The sequence below is a fragment of the Anser cygnoides genome, chromosome 6, assembly GCF_040182565.1.
Source record: "Anser cygnoides isolate HZ-2024a breed goose chromosome 6, Taihu_goose_T2T_genome, whole genome shotgun sequence".
NCBI lineage: Eukaryota > Metazoa > Chordata > Aves > Anseriformes > Anatidae > Anser > Anser cygnoides.
In genome coordinates this window covers 19,940,587-19,964,095 of record NC_089878.1, presented here as the reverse complement: position 1 = coordinate 19,964,095, position 23,509 = coordinate 19,940,587, and the positions used below count along the sequence as shown (strand labels likewise).

Below are 23,509 nucleotides of genomic sequence, written 5' to 3'. Positions count from 1 at the left end.
GGGCCTTTTTTAGGCAGACAGGCCTTTTTTAGTCATATCAGGGGGAATTGATGAGATTCCCCTCAGCAGCAGCAGTTGGTCGCTCGTGTTACACAACAGAAAGGAAACTAGTAACTCGGGTTGCCAAACTATGACAGGAAATAAGTTCAAAGTGTACGATGATGCAGGACTGATGATTAGTGGGGCCTGTTTGTTACACCACAGCTCGCAAAGGCTTCCTGTGAAGCTGGACAGCTTCAGCGTGGCCTTTCTTTGCTTCCAGGTGCAGGTGCAGCATGATACAGCACCGCCTGGCCTGTGTAGCGAGCGTGACCCCAAGCTTTTAGACACCTCCAATAAATGAGCTCTGCCTTTCATATAGAGTTCCAGGGAGTCCATGAATGAGGTTGAAAAGCATCAGACTGAAGAACTCAAGCATACTTTCCTTAAAAAAAAAGTGATTATCACTGAGAATCACTTAGAAGATCCAGTGAGCATATTCTCATCTGTCCATATTTGTGCTTTATAGCTGAACCTGCAGGCTACCCAGAAAGGCCTGCTGACATTAACTATGAAACCCAGGAACGTGGTCAGGATTTTCAGCATATTCTCTGAACAGAGAATAAACATTTCTTCTTAATCAGTCCATCCCTACGACCTTGCAGTAACCGCCCAGCCTTACTTAGCCCAGAAACTGTCAGAGAACATGAAAAATGCACTGTGAAAAATGTGAATTTAATATTAGGAAGTTAGAATGGAGGAAGACTGCAGCATCTGCACCATCAGCATAAGATTGCTCTTACTGTGTCATGTGCAGTCCGACTTTTGGCATATGTATTTTGCAAGTAAATTGCGAGTGCCATCAGATGACTTTTAATAGTAAATTGCAAATCAATTCCAAAACTATTTGTCAAACTCCTTTTTTTTTTTTCCAGGGTATTAAAAAAACACTTCATTTTGAACTGGCTGTATGTGTACATAGTTTTTGTGAGTCTACTTTAGAATCAGTTGTTAGCGAGTTAAATAGCACATCCATAAAAGAGAGGAAGCTTTTTGCAATTTGTAATTTTTATTTTAATATCAGAACTCTTAAGAACGAAAAGCTTTCACTAAGAACACAAGTCACATTTATTTTGACATAATATAACGTCAGAAATAACTTTTAGCCAGTAAAAGCTAGACTCCACAACATTTAAGGATGAGTCACTATATACACATGAGCAAGTTAGGGGATGATGAAAATGGAAGATTACATGCTGCATAAGACCAGTGTAGTATCTAAAAATTTCTGTTTGTATCAGACGTTGTTAGTGATACCCTGTCATCCTGGAACAAAAACTTATTACAGATGGCTTTGGACTTCCGATAACCTAGGAAATAGTGAATTTAAAGTTTGATGTGTAAGGGAAGTAATTTCCTGTTCATATGCTGGGAATTATATTAAAAAATTGGGCCTTTCTAATTAGCAGGGTATTGCTGAATATTAGCATGGCGTTTTGCTTTAGAAAGAGGATGTTGTCTAGGACGTAGATTTCAATTTCTACTGCAGTTGGATATACGTGGAGAGCTCTGTAACTTCTTCCATGAGACGTTGCTGATCTGGCAGTTTAGCTGTATGGATCTGACTGCAGACCTGTGGCATAATTGCAGTGCTTTAGGACAGAAGAATTTGAAATACCTGTATTGGGATTGTTTTTATTTATTAAGAGAGTTTTTTTAGTACAATAAAACTCAGATGTGTAAGCAGGCTTCACAACACCAGTTGAAGACCAATGTTTTCTAGTCCAGTACCTAAAATTAGGGGGACATGGTCATGGTATTACTAAATGCAGATAAAGAAAGAAAAGTGAAACATAATAGAATAGTTACAAGTATTAAAAAGAGTATGAGATAAATCACAATAAATTTGGAAAAAAAAAACTAACTAGGTATGTTATTACCAAAAAAAAAAAAAGTAGGTACACTATTACAAAAAGAAGCAGAAATGTTAAATGAAGACTGATAAAAGTTTTGATTTACAACTTTACAGTGGAGAACACAAGAAAAAAAAATCAAGGAAAAAAGGAGACGAGACATTATTTGTAGTTTTGTGTTTATCAATGTACAAGAATCAAAACATTCACCAGGAAAATCCTGGATGTATCAGGGAGGTGATCATATCCGTAGTGTGTGAAAGCTCTGTTAGGTGGTGGTCTTGCTGAATTAGCGCTGACCTGGTATCCCCACAGAGACTGAGCTCCATGCCCAATTAGAGGAGCCATTGTTTCCTCTTTCTTGAGATTACCCACCAGATGTACTGTATCAGTATGTGATCTGAATAAACTAACCATGACCAGTTTATTATTAAACAGTCTTGCCTCTTCAAACCCTCACCACCTCTTTCTAGGCTGCTAGTGATAAACTGCAGGCCCTGTGATGAATTCCCAATCTATTTGCTGAAAAGGTATGTTGTAGTTTGAGCCATGTAGGTCTAGAGAAAGCAACACTGGCCTATAAATAATGAGAATAGCCAACAGAGTCAAAAATGCACCTATTTCAGAACTGAGATACAGCCCTTGCTGTAAGTAGCAGCAGAGTTCAGGAGAGGAACGATGCCTACCTGATTCTGATGAAACCTCAGGGAAGGTTTTGAAAGATCAAGTAAGATGCAAATTGGAAAGAACTCTAACACCTCTCCTGTCATTCACCTGTAAGCTTAGTGTTGCATTTGACCACTTAATTAGATCTCATTGGTTTAAATCTTTGAGTTGTACAAATTCAGAAGGAAGTGCACCATCTAAGACAACTTCCACCAACTGGAAATGTCTTTTCTGTTTGTACACTCCTTTGAAACTGCTAAGTTACATACAGTACATTATTTTTGGGTTTAGCAGTCCCTTCTACCAGTGACCCTGCATTTTTTTAAGGAGCATGTTATTTAACAATTGCTGGTATGTGGTCAAGATCAGTTTTCACATCCGTGTTGCTCTGTTCCTCTGTAAAGTGGTGTTTTTTTCATACTGAAGCCTAGAATGCAACTGGACAAGACGCACAGGAATGCATGCTGGTGTGGTGTATTCTGCACCACTGGGAGAACTGGGGCTCAGGTTGTTTTAGTTTGAAAGCCTGGGATTTAAAATGAGGTTGAGTAATCATTAGGGATTCAGTTCAAAAAAACACAGCCTTTACTGAAGGGGCAACAAGCAGAATATCTAAATTGCATGCCTGAAAAAGCAACTATGACACACACAAAAAAACAATGAATCAGAGGAGGTATCCTCTGAATGTGAGGTACCTTCTTTGAATTCAGTCACCTGGGTAAAAATTGCAGTAGAATCTGTAGGACCACGTTTTGCTTTTTAAACCAAACATTTATGTGGTTCTACAGAGGAAAAAAAAACACTGACAAGGCTCTGACTCGCTCATTAAACTTCCTAGAATCCAACTTCATCCAGAATTTTGGCTTTCCTCTTCCAAAAAAAAAATTTTTTGAAGTCTTAGCAGCCCAGCAGAAAGATTTAGCTACTATTCCTAGATGTTGCCCCCGAATTTCTGTCGCATATGGATCCATTTGCTTAAGAAGATTGGGAGATCTTTACCTAAGGCAGCAGGAAGGACTGGCAGGTTGACATGAGAGGTTTCTTGAGTCAGCATGTGGTAGTTGGAGGTAGTTGCATGACTGAGTTCAACCCTTCAGATACCAACAGGGAAATGATTCCTTGTGTGGTATAAAATCAGCAAGGAAGCAGCAATGGTCAGAGAAAGGTGTTGGCTGGGATTGTATCATTAGCCCCCAGAAAGCACCTCCCTGTCCTGTGATGAGTGGCTACAAGAGCACAAATTTTGCAAGGCCGGAGCAGGCTTGAGCAGTAGGTGTGGTTTGACCAGAAGAAGCTGAGCCAACCTAACAGCTCACTGACCTCACCATAATTTAATCAATTTACAGATAGGCCACAAAATCAACCCTGCAAAAATACTGCTTCCCACATTGCAAGCTAAATTGAGTCAAACTACAGCAGACATGGCTCCATGGGTGGGAGCAAATGAGTAGAGGTAGGACTCTCTTCAGCAGCAAAAAACAGATTAGTTCAGGGTGTCAAGCTTGCCAGACTGCTCAGGAACTTGCTTTTGGCTATGTTTATGTGAAGTGTCTGTCAGTAGCCCAGGATTTCTAGCCTCTAGAGGAGCACAAACAGTACTCAAGAGCACTTGAAAAAGCCCTATGGTTCTGTATGGCTGCCATGAATATCAAAGACCATGTAGTTCACTGTGCAAGTGTGATAGTATCCAGCTGTAACCATATAAAGGACAAATAATACTCATTAAAGATGGAACTGGATTTTAGACGAGCAGTTTTTCTGTTTTCAAAATATTAGTTTCTGCCTGAATGTCTCCATTAAGCACCTCCATTTTATAAAGGTCAAAGAAATCTCTGGTACTTGGGTCCAGCTGTTAGCAGGGGAGACATTTGATTCCACTGATCTGCTCACATCCAGTGGGAACAGTTCATGGGACAAAGCAAGGCCTAGTCATCTAGTGAACAGTTCACAGCAGTAATACACCAGGCCCAGACTCTTTCAGCACTGAACTGGAGGTCTGAGACATACAGCCTAGCCACAGAAGAGGAAGAACCTGTGAATAAGTAGCTTAACCAACCAGTCTACACACAAATCTAAAGGCCATGACTCTTCACCAACACCGATGACAGATCTTCAAAGAATGGGGCCAACAGAAAGTCTGTCCAAGCTCTACACATGCCAGTGTATGAGGACAGTCATCAAGAACATTGTTTCTAGCCTAGTCACTTTATTTACAAATTTTTTTAAGCAATTAGGACAAAAAAAGTCATGTTGCCTTTTAGTCAGAAATTCTTCCTCCTTCATTACAGCTGTAACTCACTGGGTGATACTGTTTTTGTATATTCTCCTCTCCCAGTTGTCAAATTCCATGAGGATATCTTTTAATATTTGACTGGTAAATAGGATCTGTCCTTAATAAGATGCTAGCGAAAACTAATCCTGCTGTTTTTAATTTCCAGTGTTAAACTGTGTGACTAAGACAGGAGAAAAATTTCAATGTGCTATGCATGTGTTGTTGGTTTTTTTCCCCATTAATTGTATTGTCTTGTTTTTATTTGTGTGTACCTGTAAATAAAGAGTATGTTAGTTATATCTACTCTGTAAAATTTGGGTGGTTTTTGTTCAATTGGCAACTTAGTCCATCTAAGTAAGTACATTTTTAACAAAATCTGTTTCTTTCAAAGAGGAAACAAATTAATCTGCCCATTTGGAGAGAGGTGGCAGGAAAAAGCAGATAGGCACACAAAGCTAAAAACTTGTCATTTGGCAGGTAATGTCACTGGAGAGAGGAAAGAACTCTTTTATTTCACCTCACTTAAATGAGAAATATGTGTCACATTTTTCAAGCTTCCTAAAACTTACTACACTTGGGCCCTGCCATTATCCCGTTTGTTTATGCATAATTCCTATCCTCCAAGGTCATCGTGACAGACATAATTGAATTAAATAAATAATTTAAATAAATAAATAAAAACATAGGATGCTTTAGGTAAGGTTAGAAAAACTGTTCAGAGGAAAATTCCATAACCATGACTTGCAGAATTGGTAATATGGTGTCTAAGGATCTTTCTCCATAGCCTGTCACAAGGTTGGAACAGAAATAAATAAGTAGATACATAGATAAAAAGAAAAAAAGATTTTTTTTTCTTTCACTGAAAGAAAAAAAATGTATTATGTACTTCTTGTCTAGCATAATTCTGTCTGTCTTCCAATTTGGCATTTTACTTTTAATAATACTGATAGCAGAAAATTAGGCCATTGTGGAAACGAAAGAGACTGGCAAATTATATATATGCACATATGTTTACTGAAAATTTGAAAACTTAATAGCAGGAATTATGTGCTCTGAAAGGAAATATTTTTAGAAGGATTAAGTGACATTTTTAGGAATCTCAATCTGAATTCTAGTTGCCAGAGCAAGATCAGGCAGGACTCTGTGGCTCCCCCTAGGAGAAAGAAGCTTGGGGCTACAGGTCCCAACCACATCCCAGCTCGCGCTGGCAAGCAGCAGGTCTCAAGGCTGTTGGAGAGTAGCCCCTGCTCCAGCAGCCTCAAGGCCGGGGGGTTAAAGTGGTCTGAACGGTGAGGGATTGAATGCAAATTTTGTATGCAAAGGGGATTGATAAACCTGGGTAACAGCTCTAAACGCTGTCATAGCTTTCAGTGAGGGAGGGGTTGTTTTTGGTTTCTTAAAAAACAACGACAACAAAACAATAACAACAAAACCGGATCTTTGAAAGAAAAGTTGTGGGCAGTTACTTCTAGAAGAGGGCTCAGGGCCACGTGTGACAGGAAAACCTTCTCCAGGAAGGGTCTGGGGCAGGAATGACATGAACACCCAGCAGTTCCCAGCATTTTGTTTTAGCTGGCCCTGGGAGACTGCATGCAGCCCATGCCATCACCAGACTGCTTGGCTTGGATGCTCCCCAGGCTGCCTGATCTGCTCTCGCTCGTTTGCAAGGAACCCCCAAGGTTTAGCTTTCTTTCTGGCCTGTCCACAGTGGCATATAAAACCTTTGTGGTTTTTGCTACAAGCGTAATTTCATTAGAAGTAGACATAAGCATCAAGAGTAATGGAACAAATTAGGTTTGTGCCTTTAACTTAATAACTTCTAAAGAGGAGGTAGAAAGTTTCAAGGTTCACTGCAGGTTTTTCTGTTTTTACACTGCAGAAAAGTCAATATTTAAAATTTGGACAAGACAATGGTAACAGTTATGTTCGCCTTTTTTTTTCCCCGCAATACCACAGACAAGGAGAATTACATCACAAATACCAAGGAAGAGAAGAAACCTGGGTGAGATTTGAAATTCCAGTTCTAGTCATAGAAGAAACTTTTCAGGAAAAAAAATAGATACTTACTAAAATTTATCCAAGAAACACCGTAGTAAAAGAATTGTCAGTATTTCAGCGTAAGTCTGAAAGAGAGACATTTGAGATTTGAAAACGATAATTAACACACTGATGGTGCTGATATAAAACACTGTATATATTTTTGACTGTTAATTAACTTCTGGCTTCTATAAACACCTTAAAAAAACGTGCATCTTCACTGCCTTTTTTGCAGCTCACTAGCAATCGCATAGTGCACACAACTTCTCAGACCATGCTGCAAATCACTCTTGGTCCTCTTGACCCATTTTTGTTTCAGAATTACTACACAGCCTTCCCAGTCTAATGACACCCACTAATGTCTGTGCTTTGCCGCAGGTGTCCTTCCTATTTCTAAAAATTAATTAACAAAAGTTAATTATTTTTACTGTATTGTTTCTCTCTCGTGTGTCAATTAATATTTGAATTATTGAAGTGGATCATTGCTATTAGTTTGTTTTCACAAAGTTGGAAAATTCAGAAACTCCACTATCATCTTAATTACTTACAAGTGAAGGGTAAAATGCCTTCCTTTCCATGGCAAAACTCCAAAAGATTTAACAGAGACAGGATTGCACTGCAAGCCTAAGTTCCCTGTGCATTCCTCCAGTCTCAGCAGGACCACTCGAGCACTGAAGGCTAAGTCTGCGTGCCCTGCATAAGCATCAGCATGCAATTCCAGGACAAGAATTCCAGTACATCTTTTACTTTGCTACAGTAGGGCCAGATTTTCAGCAATGCACACAATTTAAACAGAGAGGTAATTGAATATTTTATCTGCCGCCAAAAAACAACAAACCACCTTCCTGCTTTTCTTCTTTCAAAGAAAAAAAAAAATACAGCACTTTTTTTTTTTTCCTCCTAGCCTGGATTCCTACAGAAATTAAAAGTTTTTTGGAGATTATTATCTCTTCGCAGCTTTAATAAATCTCTGTGTGTGCGCCTGCGTGCACACATACGTGCGTGTACATACTTGCACGTTATGCAAGAGAAAGAGGGGGAACAAGAACAAACAGTAGCCAATTTTAACCACATCTGACAGAGCAATAAAAGGCTCTAAAATGGTACATTCTTATACATTTTGTGAAAACAGGCTGCTAAGTAAAGGAGACAAGACCCACTGCAGCTTGAGTTAAACCCTTATTAAACACCAGGAAAGCTGCAAAGATGAAAGATGTAATGAATACCCACCCACAGGAAAAGCTGCAATCGGAGCCTCTAGCCTGCTAGACCTAGGAGAATCCAAATAAGAGATCACCCAAGGGAAGCCAAGCCCCATCAGATCCATAGCTCACAGGACTACTCGTTTATGTTGGATTTCTAATCCATTGTTGTCCAGCTCTGAAGATGACATCACACATTTCTGCTTAAACTTTGGGGAAGAATATATCTTTTTTTTTTCTTTCATACCAATTCCTGAAATCTAATTCAATGAAACACAAGATAAAAGCACCAGAATTTATTTTCTAAGATGTCCTGGGATGTTCTCACCAGAGCCTCAGTGATCTGCATGCAGCACGCTAGACAAAGACAAAACATCTTCAGGTTCTTGGATCCTGGAGACTAGAGAAAAGCTCCAAGCCCTGGCATCCAGGACTTTGGTCTTAAATCAGCAAGAGCCAATGCTGTTAAAATGCCTTTATCCCACATTTTAACCTGTCTCATCACTGATGTCCCAGTGTCTATCCACTCTCAAAAGATTGTCTGAGGGATACACGGCTCAGGTCTTCTGACTTTTCCCATTTTTCTGCAGTGCAGCTGTGGTGTCTATGGAGATGCCACAGTTGGAGAAAGTCAGGCTTCTCTGGACTGCTGTCTCCTGCCCGTGCAGCACAGTGCCCTCATCTGGGCCGTGCTGCAGGAGTTGTGGATGCCAGCACCATTATTTAAGCAAAGCGCAGGGACTTGCTTTTGCATTCCTGGAGTCCAGGGCTGACCGCAGTGATGAGTCAGGTGGCAGCTCCACTCAGGACTGTCATCAAATATCTGAAATCTCCTCTCACTTGGATGCCAAGGGAAAACTGAAAACAAAAGAGGTTCCAAACTGTACTGCATAACGTACCAATGAACACATTGTCTTCCAGATGATGCTTACTAACTGCAGTTTTTGTGTCTTGGTCACATTTCCTCCCCATCCATAGCTGGAGCATGTTTGACAAAGCTTGTTTACTTTATCCCAGAGTTGCGTGTTTATCACCTATCAGTCGTACACCCAGGGGCAAGTTATTTTACTCCAACGTTCACAATCCCTTCTGGATGACTGCCTTCCTTTTTATGTTCTAGTCACAGTAACTGATCTTTCATCTCTAACTCTCTTCTGCACTGCACACTTCAGTCCCTCCTTTGCTAGGCACGTTCACATCTCTAAAAATATCATCCAGGAACTTTTTATTCTTCTTAATGCTGTGTAGCAAGGAAACCTGGCTCTCAAGATCAGCAATCTTGCTCGTAGGTGCTCAAGAAATCAATGTGCATAGACTCCCTTGGATGCCTGTAGCCATATCTAGCAGTGCTCTGATTCAGTCCTTCATACCCCACACAAAGGAAGGAGAGATAATGAAAGAATTCAGCAGCCAAATCCTGCTATTTCCTTCTTCTTCCCAAAAAGGTTAACTCCAAGAAAAACAGAAGTGCCCATTCTCATCACAGGGTGACAAAGGGATTTGTGTGGCATTTGTATTATTATTGCTGCTTCACACAATGTGTGAGGTTAGCCTGGGATATTTTAAATTATTTTTTGTAACCTTTTGTTGCTAAGAGAGTAATAATGACCCTAATAAGAATGTCCAAGACTTGGAGCAATAAAGTTAAGGTACAGTCTAATAAACTAGCTACATTTTGCAATTTTATGGGAAAATAAACGTTCATTCTCTTCAGTATGTTATAGTTGTCAATTCCTGTTTTTCCTAAACTAACCTAAATTAACTGAGACAAGTAACTGCCTTTTTATGGTCTGTCATTCATTACTTAAAGATATATAAAGTCAGAGCAGCATGTTTGTTGAATAAGTAAATATTTAACAAACTGACTTTCATTTTAACAGAACTGTAAGAACATTTTAACTACTGTAAGGAAACAGTACCACAAAGTCTTAGAAATTCAGTGGTATTCTTATTTTTTTGTTATGTGACACTGAAGTTAGTCACTGGAGTCATTATATTCCCGGATGAATGATAATTCCTATAGCAGGACAATTCAACATAAATATGTGCAATAAAACAGGTCGATTAAATCTGCAAGGTAATTCTGTGCAAGAATGAGAAGGCTGCCTTAGTCTTATTCACTGTTCCCTAGGGAGTTAAAGCCCCAGGGCAGTATGGCTCTGCCTGGACTAAAGGTTAAACACGCACTTGATTTCTGAGTTGGGACCCAGATACTCGCAGGTCTGTGATTCGCTGCATGCGTTCAGCTGGGAAGTGGTTTTCATTAGGAAACATTTTCTTATTCACGTGATTTTCAGGCAATGTAAGAGGCATGCTGGGAAACAGGTCTCTAATGGCCATAGTGGAAAAAAAAAAGAAAAAAAAGCAGTTTCCAAATGATCTGTAAAACTTTGTATTCTGCCTCTGGGCTTTCTGTGGGAAAAAAGTAATTTATTTGTCAAAGTCAGTATAAAGACACACAGTTTGGCTTCTGTAAAAGCTGTGAGTTGGATATTACTTTTGCCAAATAGAAATCAATAAGAATTAAAATATGTTAATGATTTCCCAGAGGGCCAGAGGGCCAGCCACTCAGGCATCAAAACCAAGTGTCAGCCAATGCAGACAGGAGCTAATACTCATTTCTCTCATTTTCTCATTGATTCATCTACCGTTTGCCCACATTTGATACACAGGTCATCAACGCCATGACTGTAAGCACAGAAGAGACTTCACTGGGAACATCACCTGCTGTATCCTGAGTGAAAAGGCCTCAGCCTGCCCCGTATCTAGCATTTAATTAAACTCCCAGTCACAGTCTATATCAAACCATTTCTGATCTATCAACAGAGTCTGAGAACTCCCAACTGGTGACTATGGAAAATATTTTCATTGCTGCGCTAATCTACAAAGGCAAATATTTTCATGTTTACACTGTGAGAAACAAAATATCCTTATCTCCCAATAGAAAACATTCGGTCTTTGTTGGATACAAATGCCATTCAGTTCCAAAACTGTTTTAAATCCTTGCTTGTAGCTTATCTAATTCAGTAATGCCTGTTATAGGAACGGGAGCATTGCCTCCAGTACTGCTCCATAAGCACTTCAGTCAGCTGAGGATGTTCTCCGCCTGAAGTCTCTGTTAATCATGAGAGAAACTATCCTCATTTCACAGACATGAATCTGATGCACAGGAGTACTGAGAGCCTTGCCAGAGGCTATGCACTGAGACTCATGGCAGAAACAGGTGACCACCTTACCACCTCAAAGAAGAAAAACAGAACAATGTTTTTCCTTGTCCTCTGGTTTGAGTAAGAGCCTAATTATTTATTCACTGCTCCATTCTGTTCTTTGGAAAACATTTTTCCATCCTGTTGTAGATTTTCCATGTACACATGCATTCACAATTTGCAAATTTATGCTGCCGATCCAGGCTCTGCCTGTACCACCCACCTGTAGCTCTGCAGATCCCAAACAACTTGAAGCATTAATGTGGATTCTCCAGCTCACAGGTGGAGTGGGAGCAGCTCCAAATCCAGCAGCAACTCAGTGTCCCCTTAGGGGGTGAGGCACTGGAACAAGTTGCCCAGAGAAGGTGTAGATGCCCCACCTCTGGAGGTGTTTAAGGCCAGGTTGGATGGGACTTTGAGCAACCTTGTCTAGCAGAAGGCGTCCCTGCCCATATCAGGGGGGCTGAAATTAGATGGTCTTTAAGGTCCCTTCCAACCCAAACCATTCTGTGATTCTGTGATCTGAAGGGGGAAGCCTGCAAAGACCACCACAGAGCTGCCACCAGGCCCAGGCTCCCTGGTTTGGGCTGTTTCTCAGACACTTGTGCATAGGAAGTGTATCATTACAGCCCTGGGCATAATATTCAAACAAGCTTTTCAGCTGGGATTTTAACAGAAGCCATTCTCAACATTTTGCCTATTAGTGCTATTGCCAAAATACCAGCTGGAGATTAGAGCCCATTCAGAACTTGTTTCTCCACTTTTTTTTTTTTTTTAATTTAAGGTTTTGCTGTATTTTAAAACAAAACACTACAACAAAAAAATTTAAGTCCACCTGTGCAGTACTAATAACTGCTTCCTTGTGGGACAGTGCTCCTCTCTCTGTCATCTCCGTACAGTTTTAGTCCTTGCCCATCCAAGTTGTTAATTCTCTCTGACATTTTCCTATATCTTTCTTCCAGAGAAGAAAGAGGCCATTGAAGAATATCGTGCAGAGTGTCAAGCAGTTCCCGAACTGATCCCTCAAGGCTCAGGCTGGTGAGAGGGCAGCCCGGCTCAGAGGCAGAGCCCGGCAGAGTTTGTTGAGGAACCTTTGAGCCAGCAGCATGCCACTTGAAAAGCCTTTTTCCTTTAGACATACTTGTGCTTCAAATCAGTACCAAATATAGAATGTATTCTTTAAAATATACTACTTTCCTCGCATGAGGTATCTAAAACTGTTGGAAAAAGCAAAGCTGAAAAATACATTGATGCCCGTTACCATATATGACACACAATTAAATCAAAATTCCCCCACAGCCTGACTTGGTGGCCATATAAGCCTTCACTTTACTCCCCTGAGTGGGTTTACAAGATACAACCAGATCCTTACGCACGTACACAGCCACTGGCAGGGCTGCTTGCATACCCATTTGCCTGAAGGAAGGGGCACTTGACAGAATCATTGTTAATAAATAACAGGGAGATATTAACAGTGACCAGAACAACAATATAAAATCCCCTTGTCCAGACTCTTCCAGTTGCTGCTCCAGCTGTTGTGATATCTGGCAGTCACAGAAATGGCTTCCCACAGTATTAATATCTCTGTGATGCAAAAAATAGCATTGCTGGCTCTCCTCCTGCCCCATCCCTTCCCATTAGGGCTCCACACACAGCCACGAAGGGTCACTGGGCCCTCGCTGTTCTGCCTTGTCCTACTCTGGAGCACAGCAGGCCCCACTGCAAGGCTGTGCCACAGACGTCACACATGCTCCCTCACCCAGGAAGCACAAGAAAACAATTTTCAAGGCTTATGGGACATCTTCCAACAGGAAAGGCTCCCAGGAAAGTGTTAGGGATGAATAGGAGAAGAATAAAGTCCTCCCTCCCTCTACTTTTTACACACACTCACTGTGTAAGCTCCCCTTCCCATTCCAGGAAGTAGGCTGCCATTTTGTGACAGCTCTTCACCTAAAAGCCATCTTAGTTTACTTCACACAAATTTAAAAAACAAAACAAAAACAAAAAACTTATTCATTGCTTACAATGTATAGATGTTTTAGACCCCAGTACTGTCAAAGTAGGAGGGATAACTCTTCCTCTCTCATTTCTTTTCCACTTGTATCTGGTCTCTGGCCTACTTCCCCCATGGCTGATTCTGTGGCAATAGGTGCTCGTGCTGCTTGGTTGAATGAAGGAAAAAATGGAGAGGAGGAGGGAAGGCAAACTATCACCACTTCTCTGGTCAGAGCCCCGACCCTCAATCCATTTCATTGCTCTGCCCAAGCACCTGAACATTACCACGATTGCACTGCTGAGACATGAATATAAATCCATCCTTTCAATGTTGGCCAGCTGATCACTCCCATCTTACAAGTTTTACGTAATCCTTTTAGTATTCTTTCACTATAAGGCTAACAAATGGCATCTGAAAATTGAGGAAGTGGGAAGAGCCAGCATTCTTCCACACTGACACTGTTCCTAGAAGGCAAATCTAGTCAAGGCAAGTCTTACTCCCCAGCAGGAGCTGAAGAATAACCTTAGTTTACATTTTGTTCCCCTTTACAGATGGAGCACAACACGTCTCTCATGGAATTTTGCTAAGGGTTATTTTTCCGCTTGTGCTCCAAGTAAGCTCCCTGGAGGTGCAGTACGCATTTATTAAAACCGGAGGACAGCAGCTGTGGGTCAAGAAAATCAGAGGCAGAAGGCGCATGAAAAGTATTTTCTGACTGATCACAAAAGACAACAGAGAGAGAAAACCTTTAAAATCCTCTCAAGATATTTTAATATTAAACATTAAAAATTTTACAGATGTGATACTTACAAATTGCTCCCAAATATACAAGAACTTTGTAAGCAACTATTAGAATAGTATGCAGTTTGTAGTAACACTCAAAATCCTGAAAATATTTACAGACGTTCCTTTTAAGCCAGGGGTGAGACACAAAACAAAAAAGAATTATGTTAACAAGAAGACTACAGAGAGAATGGTCTTAATGTGAGTTTCCCAGGCTGTGGAGAGTGGAAATGCACTGGGATCCTGCTTGTTCACGTATACCATTTGACATCAGATTTAAAGCAAATGGGTTCACCATGGGAGAGAGGCTCTACAACTCCTGCTGGTCATCCAGCAGTGGGCATCTCTCAGCTTGTTTTTAGGAACTCAAAAGAAAGAAACATATCACTCTGTCTAGACTCTTACTAGTGAACTGTTTCTAGCTGCTGTTAAATTAGAAGCCTCTGATCCTTAACCAATACTAGTCTTACCAACAGCAAGGAGTGCAAATGAAACCAGTCTCTCTCAAAAGTGAGCAAGGATTTAATGCTAAATGTAGTGCTACCAATTGAGCAGAAGGTAAAATTAATCTATTTCACTGTTACAACAGACCACGTTTGGGATTCTGGGGGAAAGGCTAGGTAGGACTTTCCCTTTCAACACAAGTTCAGGATCCAAGTACCTCCCAAGTGAATGGGGTCTTCTGGTGTTGCTTTCTTACCTGCTTGTTGTGGTTTAGCCCCCGCAGGCTGCTGAGCACCACCCTGCCCCTCGCTCACTCTCTCCGTGTGGGATGGGGGAGAGAATCAGAAAGGTAAAGCGTGAGAACTCATGAGTTGAGACAAAGACAGTTTACTAGGTAAAGTAAAAGCCACACACACAAGCAAAGCAAAACCAGGAATTCACTTGCCACTTCCCACCGGCAGGCAGGTGTTCAACCACTCACAGGAAAGCAGGGCTCATCACACGTTAACGGTTTCTTGTGCTCCAAATGTCCCCCCCTTCCTCCTTCTTTACCCCACCTTTTAGTGCCGAGCATGATGCCATATGAAATGGAGTATCTCTTTGGTCCATTCTGGCTCACCTGTCCTGGCCATGTCCCCTCCCAGTTCCTGGTGAACCGCCAGCTCCCTCGCTGGCAAGAAGCAGAAAAGTCCTTGCTCTGTGTAAGCACTGCTCTGCAACAACTAAAAACATTGCTGTTATCACCACTATTTTCACCAAAAATCTAAAGCACAGCATTATACAAGCTTCTACAAAGAATTAACGCTATCCCAGTCAAAACCATCACACTGCTATATTGGGTTAGCCATGAGAGACTGTAGAAGAAAGCGCCCCATTCTGTTCAAGCACAGAAGTCCATCAATCGCCTGCTCTACCAGACTCATATTCAACTGGCTGTGCAGGGAAGGGCAGCTCAACAGGGCTGTGTCCTTGCCAGCTAGTGTCTCAGTAAGCCTGCCCATCAGTGGATCAAGCTGTGACGTCTTGTGGTTTCTTACATCCCACCCCAGAATTCTTGCTTCACTTCCCATATCTTCTTCATTCCGTTCCCTTCATCCCTAGCTATGCTTGATATTTATAGAAGTTTTACTTCTCCTTTTTTTAGCTTTGTTTATTCTGTTTTCTTGTTCTCAGTATTTTCACCAGAAGCTACATGTTTTTTCTCTCTTTTGACATGCACATTTGGAACAAGCAGCACAGACACCTGAGCTCTGCGCTTGTCCCTGCACAACAAAGGAGAAGAGAGGCATACAGTAGGAATGAGGAAAAGCAATAGAGACAGAGGCTGACTTCCTTTCAGCTGCTGTGCTGCCTCTCAGCCGGCCTAGTCCTCCCACACGAGCCTAGAACCACCAACCTACTTCATACCAAAAGCAACAGTTTTGGCAACCCAAACATCACATGGCTTTGCCTCCTCCTGCCAGACAGATGGCAGAGGACAGCTGGGAAAGAACTCACTCCATCAAAACAGCACCTCCAGTGGATCTCTCCTGGATCTGCCAAAATGCCAGCTGCAGCGCTTCCAACAGTTCAGCACAGAAGTAGGCGGCTACCTGGGACCTGCCACCTCTGTTCCCAGCCCTTCCAAAGTCTGATGAGTCCTGGTGGCCTCAGCATTGCACCCAGCCCAGAAGACAATTCCAGTTGGTGCTCTTTACCATGCTGTTGTACTGGGACCTGCGGGGAAAAGTCCCATGTAAGGTCCCTGTGCCTTGCTGTGCTGGTGTGGGGGAAGCGGGTTGCAGCCTTTGACTGGTTGCCTCCAAGTGTCCTCAGAAACCCCAGGGAGATGAATGAGCCTCTTGCATACACCTGCCTTGATATGATTATGGACTGACCAGTTCCTCCCTTCTACCCCTTCATTCAAAATCATCTTAGAAATTCCTGTTAATAACGAGTAATTTTTTGCTGTCTGGTGTCTTTCAAATACTGAGTGATATCATGTATGCAGAGAGTCGCAGCAAGGTTTTTGTCTTTCAAAAAAGCTTCATTTCCTGAAGTACATTATATCAAAATCCCACCCTATGAATCCCTTCTGTGCAACACAGCTCCTCTTGTTAAAATTCTGCACAAGCATATTGCCTCCCCTCTCCCTAGGTACCATTCTCTCTATGTACACTACAATAACAACTGCGCCTTTACTAAGATTGAGCACAATAACCAGGTCTTTGTAGGGGATAATTAACAGCCAGCAGTGAATCTTAGTGTTTATTCAATGGACTATGAATGAGTTATGAAAATTCTTTTCTACTGGGGAAGTAGGGAGATATCATTACGTTTGCATATGCTTTGCCTCTTGCATGATAGCATATTTATGGTTTTCATAGTTTAAAGTCAGAAATATGTACACAGTTATTATACATTTGCATTCAGGCAGTTATGGCTCAATGTTTGCTTCTCCTTCTGTCATTAATGAAATCCCCACTCCATCTGTATCTAATCCAAATGCCTCATGTCCACCCTGAGCTGGATGAGTAGACCTGAGCCTCTGCAGCTGTTCCAAGAGATGCAAAGGTTCATTTCTTGGACTGAATTTCTACAGCATTACATAAACTATCTAGATTAGTGCCCTCACACAGGATACTGCACAGAGTGCTTGGAGGTGAATACAATGATATTACACAGCTCTGAGATACATGGAGCACCTAAATTTGCATGTGAGCTTTTCATTTCATGATAAAAAAGCTGTCATGTTGTTCTCTACTATTTAATAGATTTGTCAAACACAGCAACTTCCAGTTGTAGCATATATCTAATACATATATACATACGTATCTATAGAGTGTATTCATATACATATAGTCAATTTTTATATAACACAGAAACATCTCTCAAATTAAGACTGGAGAACAACTCTTGTATAATTTAAATGAGAACACAGTCTTTTAAAGTAGAAATACTAACAATCATTGACAGAACAGCAAAAGGAAGAAAAAACGTCCAGATGCATTAGAAAAATAACAAATAAAAACAAAGCTTTACTGTTACTGTTCCGAATATCCAGTTTCAGTTCTCATCCAAGCTACCAGGATATGACTAAGAGAAGAGAGGACTCGGGCTGAGGAAATGTGCACATTCACTGCTGACTCAAAACACCTTTCCCCTACATTTTTCTGACCAGGAAACATTGATCCAGTAGGTAAGCTGCTCTTACCTGGATGCATATTGCTGGAAAAATACAGCAGACCTCAGTGTTTTTTCTCACAGAAGATCCTCCCTGGGAGCTTCCAGAAGCATCTGCTCTGGGTGCTTGAGCGATGGAGATGAGGCAGTCACCTCTGAGCAGGGAAGGTGGGTGAGTGCCTTCAGGTACATCCCCTGACTTGCACAGGTAATTGCCACACACAAAGAGACACTCGAGGATGAGGCCCAGGAAAGCCTAAAGCATCTGAAAAGGGTGTGAGGCCAGGCACTGTGGTGAGCAGAGGCCAACAGAGAGCACCTGAAACATTGCACTTAGGAAGTGTTGAATCTGTCCAAGACACAAGTCACCTGGGACAGCAGAATGGCCCTTTTCATGGTGGGACAGGTGCATTCCTGCTTCTGTAGAGCGTGTCGGGACACGATTGCTGAGGCACAAGGGCTTAGGCAGCGAGCAGGCTTTGTTGCTGCTGTTACATAGTTTTGCATTGCTAAGGCATGCACAAAAACTTGGGAACACTGCTGAAAGATGAGCCTTTTGGTCTGACCTTGAGTGCGTGCAGTGGCTGGCACCGCAATTACATGATTGCTGTCATGCCAGTAAGCATGCCAGGCAGCCCAGGTCGGTGGAGGAGTCCCATCTGTAAGTGGGCCACAACTGGGAGTTTTCCGTTTTCGGCCAGGATTTGCTAGAGCTGGAAACATGGCTGTACGTGGGCACTTGGAACTAGCACTCCTGACAATGAACTTCATGCCATTTCTGTAATTGTTACTGAATAGGGCTTTTTTCCTCTCCACTGCAACCTAAAAATCCCCTTTCAGTCCAGCAAGTCATTCACACTGAAGGGCCGCTTCCAAAGCAGCGATCTGACGAGAGGATTGGGAATAAAAGCATCACAGCCCTTGGCTGCAGCGCAGCAGCCCTCAGAGGTGACCTACAAAGGGAGCCCGAGAGCCTCTGACCTCCCTGGCCCTTTTATGATATTTTAAAGCTGTCTTGTTTTTTTTTCTTTTCTTTTCTTTGAAAACTACCAGGAATAGTGGGGGAGGTTCTGCATGGTGGTTTGTTTGTTTGTATGTTTTGCTCTCAAAATGTAGGTCCCATCTCTCATGGAAGGGGTTCTGACTATCTGGACAACTAATGACATAAAATAATATTGCCTGAGTCAAGGGGGTGAAAGTCTAGAAAATAAATTTTTGTTTTTAATCTGGCTGCTTAGCATTCCTCCTTCCTCATTAACATTTACTGGAGTTTAGTCAAAAAGTTACATTTTGGAGTAACAAGGTTTTTGTGAAATGTTAAAGAGCTCTGCTCGTCCTGGCACTAAACACACATCTGCCAGCCCACTGTGTATTTTTTCAGATACTCAGGTATCAAGGTTTAGCACTATGCAAATTTTAGAAGTTAAACAACACACACACAAAAAAAAGTCTTTTAAGTAACTGCCTTTTTAACTGCACAAGAAAACAAACAAACAAATCAAATTGGTCTATAAGTTACCTGTGGACGGCAAACATGATAAGTTGGAGACATTTAGTTTCATTCATTTATAGGGATTTCTTCTAAGCATCATAAAACATGTGCTCCGTGGTCCATAGCCAGCACAGCCTGCACCATGGTATCAGTGAACACATTTCTGCACTGCTGGTCAGAAGGGCACTTGACAAATACTGCACTTGAAATTATTCATTGCACAGATGAGTTAAAAACGAGTCTGCTTCTGCATAGGTGCAAAAAAGCCACTCACTTTGTAAGGGAGGGTTTCTTGAAGTTAAACTAGGTTCAGTAGCTGATGATGGAGATGCACATAATGAATTTGTAACAATGGGGAAGGAAAGCAGAGCTTATGACCCAGATAAAATCTGAAACATTTTGCTGATGTCCCACCCGGGCTTGCAGGACAAGGGCTGCACACCGAGCCCTGCAGTCACAGTCAGAGCTGCCAACGCGCAAACACCTTTCCCAGCTCCAGCAGCCTCATCAGAGCGAGAAGCACAAACATGGATTACTACACCAAACACGTCAGACTAAGTCAATAGTTTAATAACCACTATTAAGGCTTTTCCAAATCCATTTAACAACTGTAAATTAGTCCAAAATAAAATAGCCTCAGCCAATCAGCTGTGTAGTCACTGACCCACTGGTATATGCTCATTTCTCAATTAAGCAAATCTCTGCACTGCGATAGGCCTGGTTGTTTTTGCATGTTTGTGTGGTCCAAGATCCAGCGGGTAAATCCCTGTACCCCTCTGAGAGCCTCAGCAGGCTGTCCCTGACACAAGGCACGAGCTTCTTTCTCACTGCGGGTGATCCTGATGCTGGATAAACCCCTCCGAGCCACTCATCCCCTGCTGTCCCCTCCTGCCTCATGCCCCCAGCAGCTCTGCTGGGGTGCGGGACCACCCTGAAGACCCATGCACATGTGTGGAAGGAGACGGGTCACTCACCTGCTGCCGCCATCCCCTTCCTCTCACAGGAGCTGCCATTTGCCTGGGCCAGTGACGCTGCAAGGGAACAAGGTCCAAAATCATCACCCAGAGCACACCCTCGGAAAACCAGGCAGCTCCCCGAGCCGCACGCACTTTTCGGGCCATGCCAGGGCTCCTGTCAGGCTCCAGGGCTTGGCGGGCCCCAGGGAGGTGCAGTGGCAGCACCAAGGGGAGGTGACGGGGCGAGGCAGCCGCCGCTAACGAGCCGGTGGCACCGCTCGCTCGTTTAGCACCGCAGAGCTGACAGTAGCCAATCAGCCCGTCGGGGGGAGCGGGGAGAGCCCGTCAGGCGCAGCAGGAATAATTGGAGGGAGCTCCTAATTAATTTGATAATAACCCTATCCTGTACTAACACACTCCACATGCAAAAATGGGTAAAAAGTGCCAATTAGCGGTGGAAGGGGAAGGAAGCGTGTGGTGGGGATTCAGAGATCTTCGCAGCCAGCTCCTCGGGGCGCGCAGGTGTGCGGGGCCTGGCCTGAGGCAGCCACGCTCAGCGGCATCGCACTGAGGGGCAAGCTCGCGGCCTGGGCAGCCGCTGCCCCTCAGCGCTGAGAAACCACGTCCCTAACATGGTGTGAGGGCATTCGTGCGGATTTCCATCAGCAGGAAGGTTTTTCCCCTTTAGTTGTATGAGGTCAGGAGTGCCAGGCAGCGTGGCTCATGCCAGCACTGGTGTCGTGTCGACCCAAAGAGGCACCTGCAAAGCCTGTGGTGGGCCGGGCACCCGTGGCAGCCATGACAAGCTGCTGGTAGTCCAAACATCAGGTTTAGGATTTCATTTCTAAGTACTGACATTGGCCTGCCACCAGCATTTAAGGTAGGTTACTTTTTTTTTTTTTTTTTAGTCAGTGACAACCTGTTTTGTATTTTCACCTCCGAATTTTCTCAAAACTCTCAACATTCTGTATTACAGCCTAATCACAGGGCAGAAACTAGCTGATAATGCAATATGGTTTTCAGAAAACAGCCAACTTGGATCAAATTATACATTGTTAAAGTTTTAACAGGTATTCCATACTCACCACTTTAAAACTCCCATAAAGCATGCAGCTGCTATAATGAGCTCCAGCTTGCTCTCTGGGCAAATATGAAAGTTGTTTTTCTATTCATGTTTGTGAACACAAACACAAGTCCAAGCTCTATGGATGCTATTGTGATTGCTGGAACAGACAGGTGGTGTTTTACTTTCCTGATTCGTGCCTTACAAAGCAGAGACCCCGTGCAAGAAGCTACATAGCGGTTTGCGAGGTTGGCAATGAGGGGAGCTTCCAACCATACAAAGCCACTTCTCCCAGGCCTTACTGAGGGCAAGCGCAGAGAAAAGGGATGGCAATGCAAAGAACTATTCTTACAGCAGCTCCATATTCAATGAGCAGGGGCTGATTTCCAGCTTCTTGGTACCAGCACTTGTTTCCAGGCACAGAAAAGGCGAAGGCTGGGACAATGCCGGTGCCTCCAGCACAGCAGTGCCCCCATCCCAGAGCTGCCAACCTCCAGGGCCCATAGCTGGGGAATAGATGTGTGGGATGGTAGCCGCGTGGTAATCTCCACAGGGTGGGGATGCCTGTGCCGGCAGGGAAGGATGTGTGTGGGGAGACCAGACCCCGGCCTTGCAGCCTGGCCAAGTGTCCCTAGTCCTGCCCACTCCTGTTCGTCACCCGAGGGAGCCTGAGGTTTTTTGTTTTGTTTTGTTTTGTTTTTTTGGTCTGTGTGACAATGCCAAGCAAGGCATCATCCCTCCTTACATGGCAACATGCTTACAATTGAGGCCAGATCTCGGGTTTAAAATGAAGTCCAAAAAAATAAGAAAACAAAGCAAACAACCACCCCTCCCTCCCAACATTCATAAACCTCTTTAAAAGGCACCAATTTAAAATGAGACACAAACCTGGCACCTCGCCATGGGACCGCACCGTTTTTAACTGACCCCATATGTAAAATCAACCTGAGTGAGCTGTTAAATACTTTAATCCAGCCCTCCAGCCCCCTAGAGGCATGTTTCTCCTGTGAACTCTGGAGCCAAATTTCTGCAAAAGCAAGCTTTAGATCTGAAAACATTAACTACCCTCCCATGTAGTCAGAGAATGAAAGTCTTCACTGGGACATAATGAACAGCCTACCAAATGCACCAGTTACAGGTAAGGCAGACTTTGCGTCTCGCCGCTGTGCAATGCGGAATTGCAAAGCGGTGTGAATCCTGAATCCCGGCCCCAGCAGCCACTGGGGCAAGGAGGCTGTGTTCGGGGCCACCCATCCCCTGCAAGGTATTCACACAGGAACTTTGCTCATACAGTAGATCACAAAAACTCTATGTTTCAAACACTTAAAAATGACATTTAGGTAATTATGGATCAGCATTGCGGGTGAGATTAATACCCAAAGCAAGCGGGACAGAAAGCTCTCCTAGCAGACGCTGAACAACCACAAGAAAAGTCCCACATGTTGGTGTGTTGTTTCGGACACACTCAGCTTTGTGATGGAGTTGCCCAATTCTGCTTTTCTCCGTTTCAGGTAAAAGCTCCCTGCTAGCTACCTGTTCCTTTCTCCCACAAAGCACTCGCACCTGGAAAGTGCTGCTCTTAGTGGTAGCACTCCAGTTACTGGTGACAGCAGAGCTGTCTTGCTGTGGGATGGTGACGTAGGGAGGCTCTCCTTCCCACCACGTGGAGCTCAGAAGGTGCCAGTTGTAGCCAGGATCCCTGAAAAAGCTTCCGCATTGCACAGCTGCCAGCAAGCACACGGCACGGGAGGAGGACTCTGCCCCCATCCTCTGGTAATTTATTAATTTGCATTGCTGTATATCCGATTCTCCCCTCAGCAGAAAGAAGAAATAAAGCATTGTCTTTCCTTAGAGCAGAGACCAGAACTGATGCACAGAACATACTTCAGTGATTTTTGCTGTTGTTGTTTTAAACAACAAAACTTTGATGTATTTGATGCAGGAAATGACATGGCTTCTCTGTAGCTACATTTCTATGAAATCTTAAGTGAAAGATTGCTTCCAGCAGAACACCCTGATTAAATCTGAAGAGATTTAGCAAAAAATAAGATTTCAAGACCCAATTAATTTTCTGATTAAGAAGTCAAGATGGGTAAGGAACTGGGAAAGAGCAGCTGAGATCCTAGTCTTTCTCCTTGAATATGCTTCTGTTCGTTAATGAAGTTTTTAAAAACCAGGGGACAGGAGAATAAAAGGGTGACCTTTGATGTATGTGATATGCCATAAACTAGAACCAGTCCTCCGGATTTTTGCTTGTCAGCTTTGCATTTACTAAACAGAAGTTGCCTTTAAAGATAATTTGACATGATTACAGGTTTCTCTCTCAGACTGAAGTTCT

The 23,509-nt window shown here is 42.9% G+C and overlaps 2 long non-coding RNA genes across 7 annotated transcripts in view; one reads left to right on the top strand and one right to left on the bottom strand.

The window, feature by feature from the left end:
- Positions 1-23,509, top strand: part of LOC125182488 (uncharacterized) — a 37,424-nt gene that overhangs the window by 1,245 nt on the left and 12,670 nt on the right. The window lies entirely within an intron of this gene.
- LOC106030007 (uncharacterized) lies at positions 1,034-21,039 on the bottom strand. 6 transcript variants are annotated; one of them, XR_007162386.2, is made up of 4 exons: positions 20,262-21,039; positions 20,127-20,183; positions 6,898-6,953; positions 1,034-1,770 (listed from the first exon to the last, which is right to left on the bottom strand). It is a non-coding gene; the product is annotated as an uncharacterized lncRNA (long non-coding RNA). The 6 variants fall into 6 exon arrangements; XR_007162388.2 differs by lacking the exons at positions 20,127-20,183; positions 20,262-21,039 and adding exons at positions 14,755-15,220; positions 15,996-16,113; XR_007162384.2 differs by having other exon boundaries at positions 20,127-21,039.